General features: G+C 33.6%; 1 protein-coding gene across 14 annotated transcripts in view; it reads right to left on the reverse strand.

The window, feature by feature from the left end:
• RAPGEF2 (Rap guanine nucleotide exchange factor 2) overlaps positions 1–21,794 on the reverse strand; it is a 313,685-nt gene that overhangs the window by 84,382 nt on the left and 207,509 nt on the right. The window lies entirely within an intron of this gene.

Consider the following 21,794-nt stretch of genomic DNA (forward strand, 5'->3'; position numbering starts at 1 on the left):
TATAAATACAACTTTAGTAAAATCAACTTTATTGCAACTTTTAAACATTATCAAAACAAAGCTAAGTGTCATATGATATTAGCTGAGCGGAAAATATAGAATTATGTAGAAAATCTACAGAGCTAGTGAAACTCTTTAAAAGAAGCAATTTTACAAAGCAAAAACATCATAAAAATGAGTTGTACTCATTTTCTTGTGCTCTCACCCTCTTGCAATTACTCCATATATTTTGCTTTTACTTCTCTGAGTATATGTTCTATTTCCCCTCAGTAGAATACATATGCTCCTTGAAATTGGGGCAATTTGGGGGTTTTTGTCTTTTGTATTACCAACCTCATACTATGTCTTGAAAACAGATGGTTAATACAATATTTCTTGAATTCAACTATTGCTTCAATATTTCTATCTCTAAATAAAAATCAACCAAATCTGCATAGCTGTTATTTTGTGGGGAAAGGCTCAGATCTGGGGTTTCAGTTGTGTTGAGTGATTTTTCTGAGATTCATCCAATTGGCATCAGAAGCGGGACATAAACCCAAAAACCTACTAATTCCAAGATAAAAACTCAATCTACTCTTGTCATTCTTTTCTTTCCTCTCATTCATTCATTCATTCATTCATACACACATATACACATACATATACATATGACATATATATAGACATAGAGAAATCATGCAAATAAATGTCATATTCTCCCCAAAATTCCTAGGTATAAGCAAATTTGCTTCTCTAATTAGCAATAACTTGATAATCTAAGAGGAAGGAAGGAAAGGAGAGAGAGTAAAAGTAAAAGAAAGAAACAGATAGACAGATCCCCTTTAAAAAAAAATATTAATCCTAGAAAGGCATGGTATGACAGAAAGGCTAAAAAACTTAGAAAGTAAGAGGCCTACTTGATACAGTATAACTCAACCTTTCTCCCTCTTCTTGACATAATTTACTTGTCTTATATAATTATGGAAAGAGTCCCTGAGAACATGAATGAATCTACCTTACAAATACAAGGTATCACAATATATTATATATCATAGAAGTACAGAGCTGAAAGGATTAGAGGAGGTTATTAGATTCAATGCCTTCATCCTACACTAACAAACCTTTCTTCCAGGTTAACAGTATCTTCCATGTTTCTGTTCACAAAACTTTATGAAAGTTCTAAAGTCAAGATAATTAAGTTTAACTCCAGGGATTAAAAAACAACAAATTTACGAGATATGAAGGCAGTAAAACACATAGATATATGTCCAATGTCTCATTGTTGGACGCTACATGAAACACAAAAAGAATAGACAATTGGAATACAAGTCAGTAATGAAAGAAGGCAATAAAGATCTGATTTTTTGATAATATATACATGATTCAACCCCAAAATTACTTGAGAACCTATCTATGATTTTCTCTGTCTCAACTGACCCATTTAAGTGAGATTAAATTTTATAGAATAGAACTTTCCAAGGAAGCAACAGCAGAGGTAAGTAATTCTGAAGTTCTGTCTCTCAAAGAAAGTGACTGTTTCCCCACTAGTGTTGAACTTGTCTTCTAAAAGGAGGCAAATCCGTGTTTGCAAGGGATTTGTTAAATTTTTATTTGCAACAGACACTAATGAAATCACTTTTTGAGCTACTGGGTTAGGAGAGAAAAATGAGAATGGGGGTTGGGAAGCAGAAAGGGGAGGAGAGAAATGAGAGTATGAAAGAACAGGAGAAGATGCAAACTTGAGAATAGACAGCTAGCTTGGGGAAGGGAGATTATATAACATTTTTTAACTGGAGAGAATGTTGTACCTCAAATCAAATACTTTCATTTCTCAGAATGACATATAAACACCTTCAACCTGAATCATATATGACATGAAATATATCTTAGCAAATACTTTTTTGGTGAAAACTTTTCTTTCTTTGGATGGGGGGGCAGAGTTCTCAGTTTTAATTGCACATTAAACATTTTCATTAGGAAAATACAATCACAGCTTTACTATCTGATAAATATTTAGATTTCACTGTAAAGGAATATTAAAACGTTAGGATTCTGAAATGCCTAGTATCAGATCTCAGCTAAATTCTTGTATGATTACATAACGCTGCTAATTTTTTAAAGAAAAAGAATAAGGATTTCTCCTCCCATCCTCCAGCACCATGATATTTTACATTCTTTAGTATCTTTGTAATATACGCTTTCAAAACTGTTTCTATCTGAACTCTCCTATCTATAATCTTGAATTCTCATGCAGGAGGAAGTAAGATCTGTGACAATAGATCCATGCCTACAATCTAACCTGATTTTCCCACCCTGGATCATTTTCTCATTTAGCAACTAAACTGCCTAAGATCAGAAAATGCAATAGAGATACAAAATGAGGGGATTTGGCCTATACTGTCTGTGATATTTAGTAACAAATCACACTATATCTCCTTGGAGTCACACAATGCCAAACATCTGTAATGTGAAAATTGTAGTCAATCACCCACCCCAGATGTTTCTCAGAAGCCAGATGTTTGATATCATGTGGACACAACATTCAAATGAATGATTAAATTTTTCACTTTGCATACAGTCAATACGGTATCTTAGATGTGTATTTTATAGCATTTTATAAAAAAAAAATTATTGAATCCATAAAGTTAATCCTTTTCAACTTCCATAAGCACACCCCAAAACAAGATTACAGAACTAGAAAAACAAATACTCAAGTTGTATATTTATATTTATATTTAATAAAAGCATCCATTTCTGTGAATGCCAGCTAGAATTTCCTCATCTATTTGAAATCTGGCAGAAACCCAACATTTATTTACTTAAGCTATATAATAGTTTCTTTCTTCAGTATTTTCACATGAGGGGAAAATAAAAAGCAAAAGAACAAATTGAAAAGAATAGAAAAGATATAGAAATGTTCTCTAAATTCCATATAAGCAAAGTACATTTAAACTTACAGCAGACCAAAGGCTAACTGAAGAAAATAAACATGTTCATATGAGGTGTTTTAGCAAGAACAGTTATTTTTTACAAAATATTTTATAAGAACTGCAATTTTTGTAGCTAAAACTGCATGCACAGTGAAGAGGCAGAGAACTCCCACCTCCTGAGCTTTTCAAGTCTTAGTCTTAAAAGAAAAGCATTTGCATGCCCCTTAATCACTATTTTAAATCCCCAAAGTCAGATAGCAAAGGAAAAAAACACCACATATGAGAACACGTTAAGATGGCACATATCAATATGACACAAAATTGCATGCTTTCATAAAAGACTAAGTTCTGAAAGGATAAAGGTATTTCTACCTCGCTTATTTCTCTCAGCAAAGGCTAACTAAAAAAGCACGGCCTTAGAAAGAAATAGAATACATACCATGATAAAGTCTCTTTCCTTTGGAAAGCCAAGAAGAACAGATTTAAATTAAGACTTGGTGTATAAAAGCTGAAAGCATAGAATTTGTATCCACATAATGAACTGATGTCTCCTCTAAAGACGTCAGATTGCTGTTCAGCTAAACTATCTAAAAATACCTCCTTGCAAACACACACACACACACACACACACACACACACACACACACACACAAAATGAGTACAAAGAGGGTTCTTACTAAGCAGCTCAACTTGCACAAAATTACTTAATAAGTGATAGGGTTTTTTTTTAAATGTACTTAGCAAAAAAAATTGTGTAGAAATTTTATCCATCTCTTGTGATCTTTTATGAACTGTTTTATAAACAGGAAAGTGCAAAGAGATAATTCCTTATTAATATTCTTAACATGAAAATATAACAGTTCTGAAAAACCATTCAAGTGAAGAATATTATATTTCATAGAACCATTGGTAAGACAGGGGAAAAGCAAAAATCAAATTAAAAACCTTGCCTTTCCCATAATGTCTTCAGGTCTACTGTCTAAATAGAGAAGGGAAATATTCCTCCACCACTGCCTTCCGTTTTTCTCTTTCCCTTAAAAAAATCAAGAGTGAAATCCCAAAGGATTTTGTTTCTACTGTATGGAAAAGCATCTGAGATACCCAAGAACAATCTTTTAATGGACACTGAAAGCAAATAAATTTATCATATATAGAAGTTCAGTACTAGAGTAGAGTGAACTCTAGATCAAAACTTCCTAAAAACCAGCTCAAATTAGTACCATCCCCCAAGACAATTAAGTGGGCTCTAGGGCAGGAAACAACACAGAGAAAGGATATGAGAGGCAAATGACTCCTTCCAATACTAATCACTCATACTATGAGATTTCTATTCTATTATTTTCTAGAAATGAAGTTCCAATATCAAAAGGAAAGTATAGGGGAACTTAAGACTAAAATTTGAACCATCAGAGATAAAGAGTCAACATGTAATAGCTAATGTGATTACTCCCCCCCCCCCCTCCCTCTCTCCCTCTCTCTCTCTCCCCCCCTCTCCTAGGCAAAGGAGAAACCAAAATAGGTTCTGGATGACTATATTTCTTCATCCTTTTTTGGTTAAACATTTAAAAAAGCACTTTATGAAATCTTCATAATACTGCATTTCCATAGACACAAACACTTCTATATTCTCTTTTATTAAATATTATTTGAGTATTGAGTTCAGGTTTTACAGAGTATCCATAGTTTTTCTGGAGCCAACTATCTGGCTTGAGTCAAATGTTAAATTTTCAGGATGACCATTTATACTTGGGAAATACACAAATTTACAAAACAAGACTTCATTTATTGTTTTGTTGATTGTCTAGACTTAACAAAGTGAAGAGAAAATGTTAATAATGCAGATTAAACTTAAAAGTGTGTTATGAGTACATTTTTTCCCCTGGAAAGTTGGTTATTGAATAAGTACCAGCACACCACTGAAAGGATTTCTTTTGAACCTCAACTAGACTATAAACTTCCTACAAACAAGAACTATATATAACTCATCATGGTAGCCTCCTTATGGGCTGACATATTGTAGGTATCTTAATAAATATTTTCTGGACTGAAATAGTATTGAGAAAATATAATATTTACAACACAGCTGTGCAAAAAAAAAAACCAAACACACACCTAGATTATAGCTGTACCTTTAAAAGATCTTGAGTGCATCACCAAGTATATCTGACTGAAAAAACACATCTATCCAGGTTTATTCTACAATTATTGGAATATCTTTCACCTAGCATAATGTAAAATAATAATGGTTATATTATATTCTAAAACACTTCACAACTAGAAGGCCCCTCCGACAGCCTCTATAAAATAAGCAGTAGGTCAAGAATAACTTAGTAATCATTTAATAAAATAATAAAGATCAGCTTATGTCAAAAGTTTGCTAAATTTTACTTCAACTTTTGCTTTCTGCACAAGATTAAAAGCAATAAAATAATAAAAATTAAATTATTCAGCTATTAAACAAAAAAAATTTTACAGTGATTTTCATCAGGTTCAGTTCAATTCAACAGTTAGATTTCACAAAGGATTTAAAATAAAAGAGCTCTATAGTATTTAAATTCCTTTATAATCTGACTCAAGCTTACCTTTTCAGTTTCAACATTTCTCCTCAGTCCTCACTCTTACCTTTCGAAAATAATTCTAGAATGAAACAATCGTGTCTCCTTGTCTTTGCAATGTCTATTTTCCATGATTGGAACCCATTCCCTCCTCATCTCCAACTTTTGAACTCAGGTACTCCTGACTCCAGGGCCGGTGCTCTATCCACTGCGCCACCTAGCTGCCCCAAACTTTTGGAATCTTTAGTTTCCTTCGCTTTACTTAAAACCTGTACTACTGCAATAGATTCCTGGTTGATCTCCCCTATTTATGTCTCTTCCCCTCCAGTTCACCCAGAACTTAGCTGTTAAACTGTACTCTTCACAAAGCATAGGTCTGACCAGGATCAAATATAAAATACTATGCTTGATGACATTCGAAATCTTTATAATGTGACTCCCTCCTGTATTTCCATTCTTTCACTTTACTTTGCTCCCATCCCCCACATACTTCCAGTGACACTGGCTTTCTTGTACAAGACAATAACTCTCTTGACTCCAGGTATTTTCACAATGATCTATCCCTTATTCTTGGAGTTCTCTCTGTCTTTATCTTCAACTCTGGACTTCCCCAGCTTCCTTCAAGTTCTTCCTTTCTAGATGATAGGACCTAAGATTTAGGCTTAGAAGGGCTCTTTGAGACTGTCCAACTTGACCATCCTCATTCTACTGGAAAGGCAAAGAAATTAAGTACCATGGGCACAGGAATAACATCAAGTTTTGATCTAGATTTCACTCTACTCTGGTACTGAACTTTTATATTATGAGAAATGTATTTGCTTTCAGTGTCCATTAAATACAAAGTCATGGAGTTGGGGCTAACAATTAGGGATGTCAGGAAAGATCATGGTCTTCAGCAAAGTCTTTTCCAATCCTCCTTAATGCTATATTGCCTTCTCCTGTTGACTAAAGCCAGTTTATCCTATATAAACCTTATATGTACCTAGCTTATTTTCATGTTATCTCCACCATAAAACTGTAAACTCTTCAAGAGCAAGGAGCATTTTTTGCATTCCTTTGAATCCCCAGCATAGAATAGACTTCAATACCAGTGCTTTTACTACGTTTTGTTGGAGCACTATGGTGTCTCCTGATATGGGAAGAAACTATCCATAAGGCCAAGGACTCCCATAGCATCCAGACTTTCACCATGGGATGAAAACAGTTCTGGGTAAGGAAGTAAGAAGGGTGTCTTTATATAACATCCCCTTCACTATAATAAATATAATGTTCAAATCATGCCATCATTCATTGGATATCATGGATTTCTTCAATTATGAAGGACAAAGAAAACAACAACAGTAGGTGCTTGATGAATGCTTGCTGGAAAAAATACAAAAACTACAAAAAATGTACAAAAATATTTATAGTAGTCCTTTTTTATAGTGGTTAAGAATTGGGTATCATAAGGATACCCATCAATTGAGGAATGGCTAAACAAGCTATGGTATATGATTGCAATGGAATATTATGCTATAAGAAATGACAAAGCAGAATAAGTTCAGAAAAACTTGGAAAGACTTAGATAAACTGATACATAGTGAAGTAAATAGAACAAGGACAATGTACCACATAATGTTGAGCAATGAAGAACTGTGAATGACTCCTAGTTATTTTCAGTAATGAAATGATCTAACATAATCCTAAAAGGACTTATGAAGGATAACATCCACCTTCAGAGAAAGAATTGATATTGAAAGAATACAGACTGAAGTATGCTATTTTTCACTTCCTTTTACTTCTTTCTTATATTTTAGTCTTTTTTTTGTACAAAATGACTAATATGGAAATGTTTCACATAATTACAAATGTAAAGCTGATATTGTTTGTTTAATATCTCAGGGAAGGGGGAGTGGAAAGGGGAGGAATAGAATTTGGACCTCAAAACTTTAAATGAATTATGTGGAAAATAAATAAATTCTTTTTGACTTAACTCAAAAACCATTTTCTATATGAGACATCCCTGCAGTCCATTCATACACATATATGTATATAATGTATGTATGTTTAGGTATACATACACACTCACCTATATACTTATATATCTGCACTTAGGCAAGTCCTTATCCCCCTAGAATATCTCCTCCAGGACAGAAACTGTTTGGTTTTTACCTCTTTCCCAGGCATTTATTGTCTTTCATTTAACTGTCACTGAGTATGTACTAAATTATGCTGTTTTATTTTAACCTACCTTCACAACTAGAATACAAACCCCTTCCAGGGTTAAGGAGACAAAAAATTTCCTCAAAAGAGAATATATTCTACAGAGGCATAAAGCACACTCATAAGTAATTAGAGGATTTTTACAAAATAAATATAAAGTCATGGAGGTGGGGCTAACAATTAAGGACATCAAGAAAGATCACAGTCTTGTAAGTGAAGAAGAAAGAGGAGATGTGAGAGAAGCTATAAAGAAGCAAAAGACCTGGGATAAGGAAGTAGGGTAAGATAAAAGAGAGGAAATAATCAAGGCTAACTCCAAGTTTTTGAACCTGAGAGATGAGTAGAATAGTATCACTATGAAAAGAAAGGACAAGTTTAGTAGAGAAAATGAACTTTATTTTGAGCATTCTGAGTTTGATGGACCTGTAAGGCATCAATGAGTGCTGTCCAACAGGCAGATTAAACATATGAGAGATTAAGCTTAGATAGATAGATTTGGGATTTATGTTGATATACTAATTTGACTTATGGGAGAGAATGAGATCCCCAAGGAGCACACTGAAAAGGGAGAAGAGATTGTCCTTGACAACACACTCACTTGGGGAAAAAGCTGATGAACCAGTGAAGAAGCCTGAGAAGGAACAATCAGCTTAGTGTGTGATCCTGTACAAGTGACTTAACCTCTCTGGGATTCAATTCCTCATTTGTAAAAATGAGCAGGTTGAACTACCTACCTGATTTCTAGGATGCTGTTCTATGCCAGTATCTATGTTCCTAAGATCTCATATGTAAAAGCAGAAGAGAGATATGTCATGGAAGGCCAGGAAAGAGAATAAAAATCAGGGGGAGGAAGTTATTGTCTATCACATTTTGAAATCTCCAAGAATGGAGACAGTCCTTGAAAACCCACTCAAAAACCTTTATTTTTTTTTCTCCTCCTCCATATGCTCACAGGATAAAGTCCAAACTACTTAGATAAGCATTTGGGGGCCCCCACAATATAGCAACCTTCTACTCCAATCTTATCTCCTGTTATTTATTACCCTACAAGAACCTAGGCTCAAACCAAACTATTCTTTGAGCACAATAATTGAAGTCTAAGAACACTGAAGACCTTTGCTAAGTCTTCCTATCTAGAATATCTTCATCTCTCCTTCCTACCTCTCTTAAGTTCTAGTGTTCCTTTCTAGATGATAGGACCTAAGATTTAGGCTTAGAACAGTTCTTCGAGACTGTCCAACTTGACCATCCTCATTCTACTGGAAAGGCTCAAAGAAATTAAATACCATGGTCATAGGGACAACATCGAGATTTAGATTTGAGTCCACATCTTTCTAATTCCATATAAATGTCAACTACTGTCATAGATGAGAGGGACTGTGATCTATTCAGCTATGAACAAATCACTTCCCTCACAGTGACCCTCAGTTTCATCATCTGTAATATGGGAATAATGACCATTTCACTACTAACCTTTAAAAGTTGCTGTGGAAAAACAAAAGCATTTTGTAAACCATTAAGCATTAGAAAATGTCATCAATTATTCAAGGACTGGCTGAAGCCCCACCTACTCCATTAAGTCTTTTCAATTTAACTTGCCTCTCAGTGGTCAACCCACTCCACAGCTCCTATTGTATTCATTGTCTGTTTTACTCAGAAGTCTCAGAATATGTGCCAACTTAACCTGTGTTTTATTTTAACCCAACTATCTCATCTATCCAAGAATGTAAATACCTTTGTGTGTGAGAATATACCCTCAATAACCTCAGTATATCAATTTTGTATATGATGGTTGCTCACTAATCATTTTATGAATTAAACTCCCACCAAAAGTAAGCAAGAAGAATATAGATATTAGTAAACAAAAACCTTTTGGTGGAAAATGGGTAGGGATAGCTTATTTTGTTTTATCACTTCTCTTTGCTTTCTATTTTTAAGAAAGATGTTATGTTCAATGAGTATTCAAATTAAATAAAATATTTTTTCTCTCCTGTATTTAATATGAGTATTGTTCCTCGTAGAATGAAAGAAGTGCTACATGAAAATAAAGAACTATTTTCCTGAAATAATATTTGCCCCCCCTTTCTAATAAGATGCTATAGTAGAATCATATTTAGGTGTTCAAGAAACATTGTTTTATTTTTTAATGTAACTTTCTGCTGTTGAAAAATAAACTACTTCTGATTTGCTCACTTCTAAAGATATTAATCCATGTTTTATTTCCTGTACACCCAGAATAAGTCACCAATTCATTCTTTCCAAGATTAATTTCCTGTCCCACAATGCCATTATTTGAAACTTTCTCTTCAATGGAGAATCCTCAAATTCTCTATAAACTCTTGCTGTTTTTGCTGTTATTGTTGTTGTTACAATTACCATTGGTGGTAACCAGATACCATGAAATTTAGCAGAATTCGGAAACCTAGAGATGTATCAGAATTCTTGGGAATATGATCATATTGCAAAACAAAACAAAAAACCCACTCAGTTATTAATTCAGCTTTTCCCAAATTTTAATCAACTCAGTCTGAAACCCAGAGTAAAAGCTTCAATTCCCATTCTATTATTTTGCACTTGACTTTATTGAAATGTTATATGTGACAATTTTTTAAAAAATTACTTAAATAATTTTGAGGTACATTCACATTCTAGAATGTTAGTATGTTGTCTTACATAGAAACTAAAAGCACTGAGGCGGCTAGGTGGCCCAGTGGATAGAGCACCAGCCCTAGAGTCAGGAGTACCTGAGTTCAAATTTGACCTCAGACACTTAATAATTACCTAGCTGAGTGGCCATGGGTAAGCCACTTAACCCCATTTACCTTTGCAAAAACCTAAAAAAATAAAAAAAAAAAGAAATGAATTTCATCATCCAGGCACAACACATTGCAAATATGAAGTAATTAATCAATGCCTGTTATATTCATCTGAACTGAATTCAAAACAGTGAGCACCAGATTAAAGTTTATTTTTAATGATTTCCCCTTGATATATCCTCCTATGCTAACAGGATATTTCTAATCAATGAACCACTGCAGAAAGGAGGAGACAGTCAGAACTTAAAAGAAAAATAAATGTTTTCTTTGAAACTAAAAGGGAAAATGTTAGAATAAGCAAGAGATTGATAACAGCTGAAGTTACAAGTGAAAGAAGAGCTCAATACTCAGGTATTTTATTTCTATTACATCTCTCTCATTGCATTCATCAAGAAGAATAATTAACAAATTTATTTTGTACTCCCCATAAATTCCCAAGTAGGAGGTGATGTGTTAGGAGCAGTCAGCTTTTCAGCTGACTGAAACTGGAGTTAGCCCATCATTCTATGGATGAAGGTATCAAAAGCTTTCCAAGGTCACTTAGGAGAATCAGTCCAGTCAATACAACAGAAGGTATGCATTAAGGTAAGTATAAGATGGTCTGCTTTATCTAATTCACTCCTCTCTTCTTCTGCACATCAAACCCTTGTGGTCTCCAACTTACATATTATCACACGACCTTTGCAAGGCCCTGCCTCCTTCTGCATTATGGAGAATTTCTGGTTTTTGACACTGTTTCTAACTCTGGCCCATTTGAGCTTGTTGACTTAACTGCCCACCCTAATTTCATATTCAGACACTTTCAGTCTCTTCGTGATCCCATTTGGAGTTTTCCTAACAAAGATATTAGAATAGTTTACCATTTCCTTCTCTGATTCATTTTATAGTTGAGAACCAAGTTTAAGTGACTTGCCCAGGGTCACACAACTAGGAAATGTTTGAGGCCAGATGTGAGTTCGGAAAGATGAGTCTTCCTGACACCAAGTCTACTTTATACCCACTGTATCACCTAGCTGCTTGTCATTATTAGATGATGAATTTTAAAAAGTAATGTATGGTCTTTCAACACACTAGAAGCTGATCACTTAATGATAATATCACAGTGATGGTCTCTTAAGTTTTACTTTTATTATTATTTCTGTTACTTTGCTTCCCTCATCTAAAATGGGTGCACATTAAATCCTTCTGAAATAATTTGCATGATGCAAAATCAAAATGGCTACTTCCTAAGAGATTTCTTATGAATCAATATGAATTCCTTATGAATCAATAAATAATTTTTTCTAGCACCATATAACTGGAGCTAACGTCAAATAGATGAGCACACAATTTTCTTTCATTTTTATGTTGGGATTATCACATATAATTTTCAAGGTAATCATTTCTTTTTCTTTTCCAATATTCATATCATTTTAGGAATCCTATTAAGGCCCTATTAGTCTTTTAAAATTCCATTGTGTAATTTTTACCTTATTAGATGTTGTATACACAATAAAGTTGTCTTATCACAAGTGACTTGGGTAATGCTTTTAAAAATTCCTAAAAGCTGCATTTTCAGAGTCAAGGACAAAAATCAGCAAGTAAACTGAATAGAACAATTTTTTTTTGCTTCTTTAGGGAAAATTATTAAAGAAAATGTGGCAAATCAAATGCCTGGCTATTACTTATTTTTGTCATTCTATCTCCAGCACTTAACAATGTTTTGCATATAATATCTAATAAATGTTTGCTGAATTGAAATGTAATTAGGATAAAGAAGATTTTTAAAATTTAGTTTCTGGGAGTTTGACCACTAAGGCACAAAAACATTTGGACACAAAAGGAAATAAATAAATATCTTGGTTATGCCACACTTTCAATAAAATGAGTATTTTCCATGTTCAATTAAAATTGATAAAATATATTAGATACAAAAGATATTTAGTGATTCAAGAAAAATAAATGTCACTACATGTGACCATGCCCTTAAGAAAGAGAATTTTGGCTGTTTTGTTACCTCCTAACTTCTTAATCAAAGGTTAGTGATGCTTTTACTAAAACAATTTTGTAAAAGATTGCTATTAACTATTAATACAGTTCACAACATCCTGGTAAATTATGCTATATATGCTAAACAATAACTTGGTTAATTGGGTCATTTTCCCCTACTTTGTTTGCTGCTCAGTGAAAAAGTGCTCCAAACTACAACTAGTGAAAGAAGCAAATGAAACTATTTTTCTTCACTAAAAGGATTATAATTATGAGGGTATTTCATTTTATTCCATTTAAACAAACATTTGTTTCATGCCTGATAATACTTAAATCCCTGCCATTAAAAAAAATCTTAATAACACTAGGGGCTTTGTAAAAACCTAAAAAGGGGGGGGGGCAGCTAGGTGGTGTAGTGGATAAAGCACTGGCCCTGGAGTCTGGAGTACCTGGGTTCAAATCCAGTTTCAGACACTTAATAATTACCCAGCTGTGTGGCCTTGGGCAAGCCACTTAACCCCGTTTGCGCCTTGCAAAAACCTAAAAAAATAAATAAATAAATAACATTTGGGGCCACAACATGTAAACAGATAAACATAAAGCACAAAATAAAATGAAGAAATTTCAACTTTGTTGGTTTGAATATTAACCACTGGAAATCAGGAAAGGTATCATGGAAGATATAATACTTTAGCTGTTTTCTGAAGGAAGACACAGATTCTAAGGTAGGCATGAGCAGGGAATACACTCTACCTGGGCAAAGGAAGATTAAAAGATGTGCACAAGTAGGCATGGGAATTATTTTTTTACACTGCATTCAAAATCTAGAAGAATATTCACAAGTATCTAAAAGTATCTATAACAATGCAAATGGGGACTATTCTAAAGATTAAGAAATTTAGAGTATCAACAGCATACTTCTCAAACTACTTTGAAAGCCTTAATATATTTGTTGAAAAAACTAGATAAATATCTGATTTATACTTTAATACTCTAAAGAATTAAACCCATTTGTTTCAACTTAATTAAAATTGATTCAAGAGGCTACCAATGGAGTCATGAGATTATCAATGTATCAGTAAAGAAGAAATGTTGATGGTTAATTAAGCTACTTAATAAATGCCCTCCCTGAACAAAGAGTTATTCATATTTTCTTCAGGATAATAAATTGTTTATATAATTTCATCATTTTATTATCTGGTTACAGCAAAAAGCAAACAAAAAAACCTGAACCCATTTCAACAGGCAACTAGATCTTTATGGAGGAGATGTAGATAGCTTGGGTCCCCCACCTCTTCTCTCACTAATGGTGTATGTAATCTTGGGAAAGTCATTTAAATTTTCCAAGTCTGAGGTTGTTCTTTTATTAAAAGAGGCTAGAAATACTTGTCCTATCTACAACAAGGATTATAAAGAGGAACAGTTTTAATATGTGTGAATGCACATTCTATACATCAGCTATCATAATAGTATTTTCAATTATATAAAATAAAATGTTTCAGAAAATACTCATAAACTTAAGACATTTTGTTTTAAATGAAGTGAATGTTATATTTCCATTCATTGGGAAGATATTGTGAGTTTTTGTGTATTCACCATATTTTAGGGATACAGAATTTTTCAAAGGTCTGATCGACAGAATTCAGCAATACTTTGTCTCACAACTTAATGCACTCTACATTTCTGAGGTTCATAAAGTAAAAAAATAACCATTACTTGCACTTGACTCTCAACTTCTACAGATGGAATTATACTGATTACTGAGAAAAAATCAGAAGGTTTCATTTTTTTACAAACACTTCAAAAAGTAAGACTGTTCTGGATGTACTCACTATTTTCATCTATAAAAATAGTAGGGATCAAAAGATTAAAATCCTCACAGGCTTTTTACAGTCACATTTATTACCTTGTCTTCCTAAGAGGCTTATGGTTATGGGCTGATATCATCAGATCATTAAGCACTTATTATGAAAGGTTGGATTCTGACACCTTTAATAAAATTAGTAGATCTCTAACCTAATGAGAAGTCATTATACTTAGGTGCCTTTATTACAATTTATAACTCTTGAGACATGAAAATATGGAAAGAAAGTTTACTATGGAAGACTAACAGATTTCATACTTAAAACTAGGTTTCTATGAATGAAATCCACTAATTCAGTTTGCAGTTTTCAGGATTACATGGAAATTGGTCAATAATTTAAGGGTTAATAATATGAAGTTTGGGCTTGTTGGTGTAGTTTTTTGTAGGTGTATATAAACCAATTTTAGATTGAAAAACAATTAATATACTTCCCTGGTGATCAATTAACTAGTTTATGCACGGCAATACATTTCTTGAATTTTTCAGTGACTACAAAGGCTACAAAAATCAGTGTCCTTTTATTTAACCATAACATGCAACAGAAGGGTAGAACATAATGTCAGTGGATATGGTCTCACTTGGAATTGTAAAGTTAGTTCACATCTAGGTGAGAGACACTTGGCTTTCACAATGCGAATGTCAAACATTTTATATACATATATAATTTATATATATAATATATATTTATAATTTGTCAAAATTTGTATCCTAAGTTCCTTAGTTGCAAATTATACTACTACTACTACTACTACTACTACTACTACTACTACTATTACTATATTTTCATTTTGCACTAAGGATCATTTTCCATCTCTCTATCTGTTCTATGATTTTAGTTCCTTCTAAGGTAGAAACTGCAGTAAGCAAACTGAAAACAGTGACTTTTATACTACTCTTTATGTCACAAACATCAAAGCCCACATAGCTATGTCAATCACAATATACAAAGATTATTAAGATTCTAATTACTTTTTAAAGATTTTTTAATAGTGTAGACTTCTTCAGTAAGAAAACACACTCCCAGTCTATAAGAAGTTTTTATTTCCTTTTCTTTTTGGGGGGATGGGGAGACAGTACAGATCTGTGACTTCATCTAGATTGGGAATTGCCAGTGTGGAAATCCCCCCAATTCCCTAGATCAATATTTGTCTGTAAGGTGAGAAGTGTCTAAGATATTGAAAACTTAAAAGACTTGGGGGCAGCTAGGTGGTACAGTGAATAGAGCACCAGCCCTGGAGTCAGGAGTACCCGAGTTCAAATCCAGCCTCACACACTTAATAATTACCTAGCTGTGTGGCCTTGGGCAAGCCACTTAACCTCATCTGCCTTGCAAAAATCTTAAAAAAAAAAAAAAAAAAAAAAAGACTTGTCCATGATCATCCAACATCAGAGGCAGGATTTGATACTGAGACTTCGGTCCAGCAACATTAGGAGACATGTGAAAACTTTATATTCATACAATTATACAGAAGCATAAAATCATCATTTATGCAGGCAGCAATGCTTATCATCATCTCTGGTGTTACAAGGTGTTGAGACTAAATTGGAATTCTAGAATAAGGAAAAGTTTCATCAAAGAAGTGACTTTTGATTTGAGATTGAGAAACAGGAAAAAGGAAGGGGTGTTGACAGAAACTTTAAAAATATAACTCATTCTGAAAGGAAAGGCAAATCAGAATAAATGATTAAGGAGTAGAACTGGAACACAGGTGGTTGGTAACACACTAGTAGGGAATAAATGTTATTTAATACAGCAGAGTCAGGCATTGAAGGACTTTAAAGAACAAATCCAAAAGTTGGAATCTGATGCCTTTTGAAAATTACAAATCATTTCAGGATTAGAGTGGCATTAACTGAAAAATCATCTAATGGAAGCAATTTAGAACCTGTTTAAAGAAATAACTGTATAACTAACTGGCTTCAGTATGCCTGGTTCAACTACCTCAAAAGGCTCACATATTTAAACTGATCAAAAGAAAAGACAACAAAGACCTTTTAAAAAATTTTTATGAAATAACTATTTTGAGTCTGCAAGAGGATAAACCATAGCAACTATTGCATAAATATATGAAAAATGAAGAGGAGGCAAGATGAAATACATGATTTTTAGAGAACCCTTTGAGGTCAGGCAACTAAGATAGGAGAGCAGATTTTGGGAGGGCACAGATGGAATCAAGTTTAATGCACAGTCCAAATTTGGGAGTATTTCTGTCTGTTTCAACTATAAACATTTAAAGACAAAAAAAGGCCCCCTACTCCCTCTCCCTTTATAATGGCTATGAATGGAAGACTTTAGTAAATCTGTAACAACACAGATGTCTGAACCATGAAAGATGCTAGCTGGAGTAAGCAGTACAAATGGGAAAAGTCATAAGTTGACTACTTTGTTGGATACTAAGGCATCTTACAGGATGAATAAAAGCATTATTCTTTCTCTCAAGGAGTACTCAGTCTATAATGAAAGATACTTGAGCTTCTGAGCAGGTATGAAAACGATGAAGATATAGACAGGAACAATTAATCTGAGGGAAAATGAGACACTGGAAGACTGATCAGACAGAAATATATTAGTCATAGCAAAGTATTTGATAAAGTATCAGCTGCTATTCATGTGAAGAAAAATGCAGATGTGAGCTAGAAAACTGTACAATAATGTAAACTGTGGCGGGCTAAATACTGATTCAAAGAATAAACATTAATGGCTCCACATCAACCTAGAAAGTTTCCAGTAGAGTAACAGGAAACTAACTGTGCTCGACTAGAAACTATTTTACATTTTTATAATTCACTTGGAATTAAGTATAGATGGAATGTTCATCAAATGACCTAAAACTATGAAAGACAGATAATAAAAAAGATGACAGTTGGGATTCAAAGACTTTGACAGATCAGAAAACTGAATTGAATCCAACAAGATGAAATTTAATAGGGATAAATTTCGATTCTTACTCAAGTTCAAGAAATAAAATTTACAAGTTCAAGAATAAGGCATTTTAAAAGACAGTTTGTCTGAAAAATCTGGAGGTTTTAGTAGATTTTTGAATGTATTCAATGAGTCAAAATTGTGCTATGACAGCCAAAACAGCCAATGAAATTATTGGTTATATTGAAGGAAAATTTTCAGGAAAAAAAGGACATGATATTTCTTTTATATTTTCTGCTGAGACCAGACCATATCAGAAGCATTATGTTCACTTCTGAGCATCATATTTTAAGACAGACAATCCCGAGGCTAGCAGACATCAGCAAGAATGTAATAGAAATATTTTGCACTGGACCACAAATCTAAGTATTCTTGTTTGTTTGTTTGTTTTTGTGGAATAATGTCAAGTGACTTGCCCAGGGTCATATAATAGTAAGTATCAAGTAAAGCAGATATGAACTGAGGTCCTCCTGACTCCACAATCAGTGCTCTACTCACTGCACCACCTAGCTGCCCCTAGTCTATGTATTCCTGACTCCTTTTTAAAAACCAAACTAAGGTCTCCACCCCACCCTACCCCACTCTGCCCCTTGCTTTAGCTTATCCCTTGAGCAGTATATAGTCATCTCTAATCCCAACAAAACCTGTATTTCTGACCTAGCCCAGGCCCCACCCAAAGGTAAGACTGCATACACCAATATAATTACTGTGTTATTTTCATACAAAGCTAAATTTTATGAGAAAATATACTAAATTACTTAGGACATTTCTACTTTACCTGAGTCACAGAAACCCAAGACAAGACTTCCTATTAGACCTTTTCTAGGACTCTGATATCCAGCAATTCACTTCACCTGTTTTCTCTGGCTCAAAGTTTTTTTAAACTATAAAATGAGAGGTTTGACCAGTATCTAAGGCCACTTGTACCTCTAAACCTATGGCCCTACAGAACACAACATTTCTATGGCAGCTCCTGTAAATTCAGGCAGAGTGCCCAAGAATAGAAAAGGAAGCATCTGCTAATAGGATAGCATTGGCAAAGTCATTCTCTTAAGGTATGGCAACTGTCACAGCAGAATTTAAGAACAAGGAGAAGGTGAAAGTTAGAAAGGAGATTCCATTGTTCCCTCATATAAACAGGACCTCAGAACAAAGTGCTGGCACTTAAGCCAAATTTAAAAATGAAGAACTGATCTTTTATCAGAGGTCACCAAGCTGTGGCCAGCAGCCTAGTTTGAGATTGACCTGTGGAGCTAAGAATACCTTTTATAGTTGAAATAAAATTTTATTTGAAAATGTAAAAAACATTCTTAGCTTTCAGGCTGTACAAAAATGGCCCTGGCTAGAGTTTGCTAATTCACCCCTCCCACCCCTGTTTTAAATGAAAAACTTTCTGACAGTATTTCAAAGATGTGGGAGGCAAAGGAACAGTACCTGCAAGATGCAGCAATTGCAATCTATTCTTCACCAGTATCTTCACTCTAGTTTCTTTGCTTAATATATTCTACAATAACTGCTTGCATGTTCCTATTTGTTTCTCCTCCTAACTCTGATAATGGTAAATCCCTGAAAAACAGGGCCATGTCACTTTATATGTATATGTTGAGAAGCACAACATAGTGTTATGACTATGTGGATATTTTACAATTTCTACATGGTGATAAAAGCCAGTGAGGGATGATGAACAGAGGATTGGTCACAAGAAAGGTCTATCTCTAACTTCTAATAGGCATGGGCATGGGCATGGGATTGGGCATGGGCATAGGCATAGGTATAGGTATAGGTGGGGGGATGGATGTGGGTGTGGGTATGGGTGTGTGTGTGTGTGTGTGTGTGTGTGTGAGAGAGAGAGAGAGAGACAGACAGACAGATAGACAAACTAGGGGAAGCAATTTCAAATCTCATGCAACTTTAAGACTACAGTAATAGACAAATGGCTGATCTGCATAAATGGAGTATATATGAGTAAAAGAGGAGAGGGCAAGAGAGAGGAGATGCGAGATCCAGGAGGGAAGGAGATAAAGATAGGTGATGGACACCATTTGCTAGTTTAAAAAAAATAAATAAAAATGCAATATTGTGATCCTCAATGGACCTACTTGATGTTTCCAAAGGAATTTTTAACAATGGAAGCCTAAGACAAAAATAGAGTGAAGGTAAGAGTATCAAAGGGAGAATCTTAGGTTTAGAGAAATAAAAGAAACTCTGAAAACTTATGGAGGTGAGATCTCTCAAAGGATCACCATTAAAATCATCAATATTATTTTTTACAAGACACTGAACTCCTCTTTCCCTCCTGTCCCTGTCTCTGTCTCTCTCCACCAACTCCTAGAAAAAAAAAAGCGATGTCTAAAGGTAAAGAATAAGGCATACATTTTCAGACACATTCAATGTGATTTTTTTTTGCTTAACTATATTTATTTGTCACAAAAAAGAAGAGATCTGAATAGTGATAGTGGGGGAAGGGGGAAGACAAAGAAAAGTCAATGAAAACCAAAAAAGAAAAAATATCATAAAAAATATCTCAAAGGGAACAAAAACAAATAGGGCAGTGTTGGTGCTATCATGTGAAATTTCTAAAATTTGCATGATAGAGATTAATAATTTTAGACACAATTATTTTAAAAAAAGATGCATATAAACATTTCCTCATTCAGCTGGGCAGCACAGTGGATAGAATGTTAAAAAAGAGTCAGGAAGAATTGAGTTCAAATTCTGCCTTAAGACATTACTTTATGACCTTCAGCAAGTCATTTAAAATCTCAGTCTCAGTTTCTTCTATTATAAAATACTAATAATGATAGCACCTACCTCAAAAGATAGTTGTGAAGATCAAATGAGATAATACACGTAAAGGGCATACTGCAAATTAAATTAAAACAACCATGAGATATCAATTTATGCCTATCAGATTAGCTAAAATGGATAGAAGGGAAAAGTGACAAATGTTGGGGGAGGATATGGAAAATTTGGGATAACTAATTCACTAATTTGAACTGATGCACACATTAGGGAGAATAATTTGTAATTATGCCTAAAGAGTTGGTCCTAGTATGCCTTCAATCCAGTAATAGGTTTGTTTCTAAAGATGATTTGGGAAAGAGGAAAAGAACCTTTTTTGTTCTAAAGTAAGTTACAGCAGCTCTCTTTGATATGACTAAGAACTAGAAATTATGGGGATGCCTGTGAAATAATGGGGATGCCTGTCAGTTATAAAATGGCTAAACAAAGTATGGTTTTTGATTGTGATGGAATAGTACTGTGCTACAAGAAATGATGACCGCCATGAATTTAGAAAAACATGGAAAGACTTTCATGAAATAATAAGAGTGAAAAGAGCAGAACCAAGAGAATATTGTATACATTAACAGCAATATTGTTTTAAGAACTTTCAGTGACCAAGTCATTTTGATTATTATAATTATACGGATTAATAACAAACAACATATGAGAGAAGATGCTATCTGCATCCAGAGAAAGAACAGATAAATAAAAATATGTACAGTACAGTTTTACATATTATACATATTTGTGCCTTCTCTAAGGCAGGAGGTAGGGGGAATCGAGGAAGGAGGAAAGTTAATTTATAATTTTATTATATTTATTTAAAAGGCAAAAACAAGTGGTATATAATAGATATGCAATTTCATGGTCAACCCTCTTTTTCTTCCTATTCTATTATGTTGTGGATATGCTTGTTTTATTTCTTAAGTTGAGAATTTAAAAAAAAAATAAAAATAAAAAATGATAATGGTAAAAAAAAAAGTTCACCTATTATTAGGTTCATGAATTTACAGTTTAAGGGTATAGAGGTCATCTAATCCAACTCTTCTGTTTTATAGATGAGTAAACTAAGTTCCTGAGAAGTTAAGTGACTTGCACACGTTCATAGGTCAAAGTTGGTCATTTCAACCTGACTCAAAAAATGGACTTAAAAGTATGAGAAGAATAACTTGGATTCGATCTTTTAAAATCCAGACAATAAAAGATATTAACTACTGAAAAGAATATTGAAGATAATATCTGGAAGATATTTAAATGCTTGACAAATTATTGCCTATCTTGAAATTGTCAAAGTATGCACATGACTAAAGTCAGGAATATGAATTAAATGATCCTCAATGTCCCTTCTGAAAGTGTTATTCAATGAAAAACCTATTAGTCTATATCCATAGAGATTTATAATGGTATAAAAAATAAACAGTTAATGTTTATGGTGCATAAAGTAACATTTTAGGAGAGAGGAAAAAAGCTGGAATCAAAGGTTTTCTTAACGAAGATCTAAACCAAGTGATAATTCCACAGAAGATATCTTTCGTTCATTTTTCTTCCAACTAATCCTGCTTGATTATATTTATAGGAGTATTGATTTTGTAATGATTAACTGTTTTACTAAAAAGATTTTAAACAGGACCCTTTTTCTAAAAGTAAGATTTTTTCTTACTAAAAAAAACCCATAATAATACAGGGATTCTTTGAAGTGAATATATGTAAACATATTATATATGCTGAAAAATTGAAAACAAATTTCTTGTTCTATATCAAGGGGAAAAGAAT

This window comes from Macrotis lagotis, chromosome 3 (assembly GCF_037893015.1).
Source record: "Macrotis lagotis isolate mMagLag1 chromosome 3, bilby.v1.9.chrom.fasta, whole genome shotgun sequence".
Taxonomy (NCBI): domain Eukaryota; kingdom Metazoa; phylum Chordata; class Mammalia; order Peramelemorphia; family Peramelidae; genus Macrotis; species Macrotis lagotis.